At 35.3% G+C, this 7,500-nt stretch overlaps 1 pseudogene; it reads right to left on the bottom strand.

The window, feature by feature from the left end:
- LOC137658650 (fibrocystin-L-like) overlaps positions 1–7,500 on the bottom strand; it is a 145,801-nt pseudogene that overhangs the window by 118,967 nt on the left and 19,334 nt on the right.

Raw genomic sequence — 7,500 nt, 5'->3', positions numbered from 1 at the left:
AGATTTTCATTCTGAGCTAGACCACAGCCTGATGGACAAAGATGTTGATCACTGTATAGATTATATATTACTTCATCACTGTATAAAGAATCCTGAGTGTCATTATCGTGGCTTGGCAAATTGTAATCGGAAAAATCGAACACGTGGTCGACCCTAGGATGCAAAGCCATGATAATGAACGCTTTGGTCTCGTTAGCCATGGGCATATCATCATCATCATCATCATCATCATCATTAATTATTATTATTATTATTATTATTATTATCATTATTATCTAAAATTACTATGATAATCCCAATGCAGTCATTAAGTTGCCGACAACCAAATACTCAAATGTGAAAGATATTAAAAATGGGACAGAGAAAAGGAAAAACTAATTATCAAACAAATATTCATAATTCTACAAATAGACAAGCTCATGCGTAATACAAAAACAGTATGCCAATCTAAATAAGCAGAGAAATAAAGACCACATTGACAGCGGCAGCTCAGTAAAAAGGTATTATCAGTAGAGTCAAAATGAATCTTACGTGGCCCAGGTGAAGTGGCATCTTGGGCAGGTGTCAGACAGGTGAGCGAGTCATAAGAGATGGTCTGGATGTCACAGACGGCCCCTCCGACGCGAACCTGAAATGCAGGATGATAGAGAAGTTGAATGTGTTCGTGGAGAAATTTGGTTCGATTATTTGACACAATAAGAGGTTCCTTAACTAGAGACAAAATCTCTCTCTCTCTCTCTCTCTCTCTCTCTCTCTCTCTCTCTCTCTCTCTCTCTCTCTCTCTCTCTCTTCACAAAGAATTATGAAAATGATTAATATGAAATTATGTAAATTTGCTATTATTTGGTAGTGAAGTCTTAAAATCATGGTAAAACGATAAATTATTTCCATAAATTAGTAATGTTCAATACCACTGAACACAAATTGACGAAAAATAAAGAGATGATCATTCCGATCATTCGAAATTGTACACAAGAAGGTCTAAACAATAAATGAATATAATCGAATAATGTCTTTACTGAACGATCATTAAGAACAATAGTAGGAAAATAAAGTCGACGAATAAAGAAATAGGGAAACCCGATAATCCTTAAAGAACCCTTTTCGAGAAATTGATGTTATTATCATAAAATATTTGAAAACAAAATAACATTCTAACCTCAGTGGCCCCAGGAATACTGCTGAATCCGACACCTGTGACGGTTATCAGTGTATTTCCACCAGGTGATCCGGTGCTTGGAGACACACTGTTCACACCTGTTCAGAAATAGTCAAATCATGTAGTGGTGTCTACATTAGCTTGCTGTTTTTTTTTTTCTATTGCTGAGAGGTTATCAATAATAATATAGATCCTTCCTTTATTTTAGCTGTTTATTATTACGAAAATTGTTTGCAAAAAAAAAGAAAGATTCGTGAATGAAAATTTAAAGAAATCCTAACATAAAAGGTTATTTCAAGTATACATAACAAAATGGGCTGAGACCAGGATCAATCCTTACTGCAGGTAAGCCTACATTAAGTGCAACCTTCACCAAACTGTGGGGGCCAGAGGCAATGGTTCCTATTGGTGCTCTGAAACTAACATGAGAAAAAGCATCACGTAGCAATTAATACCTGCATATGTGTGGTACTGATAGAGCTTGTCCTGTGAATCCGAGTACATTCCATACCACCTGGTTTCGGACGCACCTCTCGTCGTCACGTAAACGGTGCCATTCATAGGACCTATGTTCGGACTAAGTACTCGGCAAGTGAGGGCAGCAGAAGTGAGAGGCACGTACAGTTCTCCACTCGTGGCATTCACCATTTCACATTCGACTTTGTCGACGTACACCCTGGAAATTTAACGACGGGGAATTATTCCAGTATTTGACATTTCTTACCCTACTTCTAACATGAGTAAATAGTTTGGGTGGGAGAGTTACTTTGACATTAAGCTTTTCACAATTGACTTCAGCAGCGAATGATATGTGAAATTAAAAACTACAAATTGAATACAGGGTTGCTTTTCAATAAAGCTATCTCACCCATTCGTTTAAAAAAAAAAAAAACTTTTTTTTTTTTTTTTTAGACAATTATGTCAAATGACTAACTTCCACAATGATATTCGTCTTGCCATTCCTTCAAAAGTCTACATTTTGACACCCTTTGGTGTTGTGATGCCTGATATCTTCCAAATATATCAACCAACAACTGTAACTTTTTATAATTGTCCTCTCTTTTTTTTATTTACCCTTGGATCCCTAACTGGGGCGCTCAGCAACAAGCACTCAAGGGGGTTCTGAATTCTAGCCTTGCTCAGCCTATGAAAAATTTTCATTGACAAATAATCTAAATGACTTTATGCGCTTTGAGTAGGTGTACCTGGTGAGTAATCACCAGCTTTAGAATTGCTCATCCAAGGCTCTTTTGGATGGAGATTAGGCACTAAAGTGCTTGTGTATGTTTGGTCTCTAGGTATTACCAGTTTCCTTGCTCTTATTACTACCTGTGTCATATTTACTTTTGGATTTCAGCTTAATTCACTTAATCCCGGAACTGTGGGGCATTTGTCGTGCTAAGGGTGACAATCTATACACTTAGAGTCGATTTCAAGCTTGGTGACTATGCCACCGCTTCTGAAAACTTGGACTTAAGCTTGCCCGTGTTTGATGTGATGGTTTTAAGAAAATCTCTGAATAATCCTTGTGTAGTGCTTCATTAATCTAACTAAATTTTATACATAGTTTGCTTGAAAGCAATAAAATGCACACACAAGTGTGTTTACAGTATCTGAAAGAGTCATTTTGATACCATGTCACCCTTCCATCACTGATGCCGTGTCACCTCTGAGATAATGACACTATTCTACCATTAATGCATTGTCACTAAGGTACCATTGAGACAATGTTACTTATTCTACCGTTAATATTGTCACTATTCTACCTTTGATAACATGTCAATGTCTAGCTTTGTCTAATGGAGGAATACTCACCCCGTCATGACTCTTCCAGACGATAGGTCGTCTTCCAAAGGATCATTAAACTGTGTCACCTGGTACCTGTCCGTCTGCATATAACCAGTCATTTCTGTAAACTGGCCTGGCAGGTCCCATCTTGGATTCATTCTTTCTATGACTGGTGCCATCCAGCTGGCAAACTGGAGGAAAAAATGTGGTGCTTATGTTGGCAAATTACTGTATTATTTAAAACTATCAAAATTATTATTTTTAATACAAGTTATAAAAATGTAAATAAAAATCCAATCAAGTTTATATTTTCCTAACCACAACTCATTTAGGTCATCCAATACAGTTTAACGGAAATTTGAATTAACAAAAATGATATAAAATTCAGAATAATTAAGGCTTGAATAAATCAAAATGTTCTAACCTCAACTGTTCTAGATCCAACAGCCTCAACGCCATCAACAAAGACCTTGATGACATAAACAGAGGGAGCATTCACGTTTAGTCTTTGCCTGAAAATATCATTGGAAAGAGTTACGTGACGTGCTTCAGTACCCTTAAGGGCGCAGAAAAATATTGCTGTACTTAACGAGATCCTCTTCAGTATTCCCAATATTGAGGATGAATATTACTGTACTTTACGGGATCCTATTCAGTATTCTTAATGCTGCATATAAATACTGTTTCACTTAATAGAATCTTATTCAGTATTCTTAATGTTGCAGATAAATATTGCTGTACCTAATGGGATTATATTCAGTATTCTTAATGCTACAGATAAATATTGCTGTGCCTAATAGGATCCTGTTCAGTATTCTTAATGCTGCAGATAAATATTGTTATACTTAATGGGATCCTATTCAGTATTCTTAATGTTGCAGATAAATATTACTGAACCTAATGGGATTATATTCAGTATTCTTAATGCTGCATATAAATATTGTTATGCCAAATGGGATCCTATTCAGTATTCTTAATGCTGCATATAATTATTGTTGTACTTAATAAGATTCTGTTCAGTATTCTTAATGCTGCAGATAAATATTGCTTTGCCAAATGGGATCCTATTCAGTATTCTTAATGATGGAGATAAAAAATTATTGTACTTAATAGGATCCTATTCAGGATTCTTAATGCTGCAGATAAATATTTTTTTTGCCTAATGGAATCCTATTCAGTATTCTTAATGCGGCAGATAAATATTGTTGTATTTTATGAGATCCTGTTCAGTATTCTTAATGCTGCAGATAAATATTGCTGTGCCTAATAGGATCCTCTTCAGTATTCTTAATGCTGCACACATATATTTCTGTGCGTAATAGGATCCTATTCAGTATTCTTAATGCTGCAGATAAATATTGTTGTATTTAATGGGATCCTATGTTTTTTAATGTAAGAGGATTTCTGTTATACAGATAGATATCTGCAAGCATACTGAGACAGATCAGAATGAATATGTCATTTATTCCAAGAGGTAAGGGTAGTCTGTAATTTGGCACACATTTAAAACATTAACATCATCAAAGTTACCATTATTATTATTATTATTATTATTATTATTATTATTATTATTATTCCTAGCTAAGCTACGATCTTAGTTGGAAAAACAAGATGCTATAAGCCCAAGGGCTCCAACACCGAAAAATAGCCCAGTGAGGAAAGCAAATGAATAAACTATATGAGAAGAAATTAACAATCAAAATAAAAGATCTAACGAAAAGTAACAACATTAATACAGATCTTTCATTCATAAACTATAAAAAGAGACTTATGTCAGCCTGTTTAACATAAAAACATTTGCTGCAACTTTGAACTTTTGAATTTCTATCGATTTAACTACTTGATTAGGAAGATCATTCCACAACTTGGTCAGAGCTGGAATAAAACTTCTAGAATACTATGTAGTATTGAGCCTCATGATGTAGAATGCCTGACTATTAGCATTAACTACATACCTAGTATTACGAACAGAATGGAACTGTCCGGGAAGATCTGAACGTAAAGAATGGTCAGAATTATGAACAATCTTATGCAACATGCATAATGAACTAATTGAACGACCGTAAGTTCAGATGAGAATCAGGAGCTGAAGACCAGACATGAGAACAATACTCGAAACGAGGTAGAATGAAAGAATCAAAACACTTCTTCAGAATAGACTGATCACCGAAAATCTTAAAGACTTTCTCAATAAACAAATATTTTTGTGTAATTGAAAAAGAGACACAGACATAGTGTGTTTCTCAAAAGCAAATTTGCTGTCAAGAATCGCACCTGAAATTTTAAAAGTTTCATGCAGAGTTAAATGAGAATTATCAATGCTGAGATCCGGATGTTGAAGAGCTACTGTCCTCGACCTACTTACATTCATACTTTGTGTTTTGTTAGGATTCAACTTCATGCCCCATAATTTGCATCTGACATTGATTTTAACTACATCTCTATTAAAGGATTCGCCAATCCTTGATCTATATTCAGGAGATGGAATTGATGCAAAGAGAGTAGCATCATCTGCATATGCAACGACCTTGTTTTCTAGGTCAAACCAGATGGCTTGTGTATATAGTATGAAAAGAACACCACCCTGAGGAACACCAGGTAACACATTCCTATACTCACTATGGTGCTTATCAGCAAAATCTCTTTGCTATTAATTGTTTAAAAATTCAATAATGATGCTAAGAAAAGACCCACCACTCCCAACTGTTTGAGTTTGAAAATAAGGGCCTCATGATTAACAGGGCAAAAGCAAGACAGCACTAAAATCAAGGCCAATCATACGAACTTCCTGACAACAATTAAAGGATTTTTGTAGAGCATTGAAGATTTTAAAAGGGGCATCACATGCTACATGGCTTTTACGAAAGCCAAATTGCAAACTAGGGATAAGATGATTACTTTCAGGACATTCATTAAGACGTTTTGCCAAAAACTTCAGGTAATATGGGAGATATTGAAATTGGGCGGTAATCAGAGGGAATTGAGCTACACAAACGCATTTACATAATGAAGTAACATTACCAACTCTCCAATAAGTGCTAAAAGCTCCCCTTCTTGCTAACTTGTGCAAAATAACAGATAACTTTGGAGCTAAGAAATCTACAGTCTTTCATAAGCATTAAGGTCCACCAAGAGAGCTTTAATTTCACGAGATCGAGAAGCTTAACTAGATAGTTAAGTCCCAGGAAAACAGGAATGGAGAGGAACAAGTTTCTCATTACTCTGCTTACTATCAAACACATCAGCCAAAATGGTTACCTTTTCCTTTAGACAGTGAGTGATAGCCATCTGGTTTAAGTAAAATAAGAACTGTTGCGTCTACACCAAAGAGTGCAGATTTAAGGGTAGACCACAACTTATGTTCCTGAGTTGTACCAGAAAAGATTTCTTTAATGGTTGAATTGTATTCCTTTTCAGTTGAAGCATAAACTCTCTGAGCAAAAGCTCTTAGCTGAGTATAGTTATTCCAAGTCAAATTTGATCTGTTATCCTTCCAAAGATGATAGCTTCCTGCTTCTCCAAATAAGCATGTCTACGATCATCATTGAACCAGGATTCGTCTTTCACTCGGTACCTTAGTACAGTGGTTCTCAGCCTGGGGGTCTTGACCCCTGCCTTTTTTTGAGGAGGTGGTTGCCAGATGATACAAAAAACTAATGACTATAAAATCAAACTTTTGGTCCACCAGCCAAAAAATAGTGTTGAATCAATTTTTTTTCAACAGTTACAATATTATACAATATACTTGTAATAGTTTGAATATGTTAGCTAAATTTGTTGGAAACATCATCCAAGACCGAGACATACTCACTCTCAACTGGCGCAACTCCAGTGATCGAACCTAACAAACATTTTTTCTTTCAACCACACTGGATAAGCTCTGGATTTCAGTTGCAAGGGAATTATCCAAAACTGCATTGGACATACTAATCCCTTTTCGATCAAACTATTTATGTGAAGATATATTTGGCTACTGTCATACATTAAGAAACAAATACCGATCACGAATCTGGGTGGAGGATGATCTCCGGGTTGCCATCTGTCATCAAACCCAGAATAGAGTTATTGTGAAATAAAGAAGTTCCACTAACTTTTATTTTTCATTCATGCCAAACTAAGGCCTGTGTAATTATTATTTTTTACTGTGTGATATGGATACTAGTAACTAATCACTACTAAAGGGTCGACATATCAGGGCCTAAACACTGGCCATCGTTATAAAGCTTCCAAGAGTATTTTACTTTGAAATTAAAGAGTCACTATGTATATATATATATATATATATATATATATATATATATATATATATATATATATATATATATATATATATATATATATATATACTGTATATATTAACTCTATATCTCTTCTTTTGGATAAAAATATCTCCAGAAAGGTTCACCCTTCCAGTTTCTCAGTGAATCGTTAGAGGTGAGATTGTCCTATGCTGATACTGGGACTCATTTAGAGCAGTGTGTAAACATGGGCGGTAAGTCAAGAGCAATGCATGGCCGGCTGAAAGCGAGCTACAGTAAGTTCTGTACCACCTA

This window comes from Palaemon carinicauda, chromosome 19 (assembly GCF_036898095.1).
Source record: "Palaemon carinicauda isolate YSFRI2023 chromosome 19, ASM3689809v2, whole genome shotgun sequence".
Taxonomy (NCBI): domain Eukaryota; kingdom Metazoa; phylum Arthropoda; class Malacostraca; order Decapoda; family Palaemonidae; genus Palaemon; species Palaemon carinicauda.
This window is presented reverse-complemented; position numbering and strand designations above follow the sequence as displayed.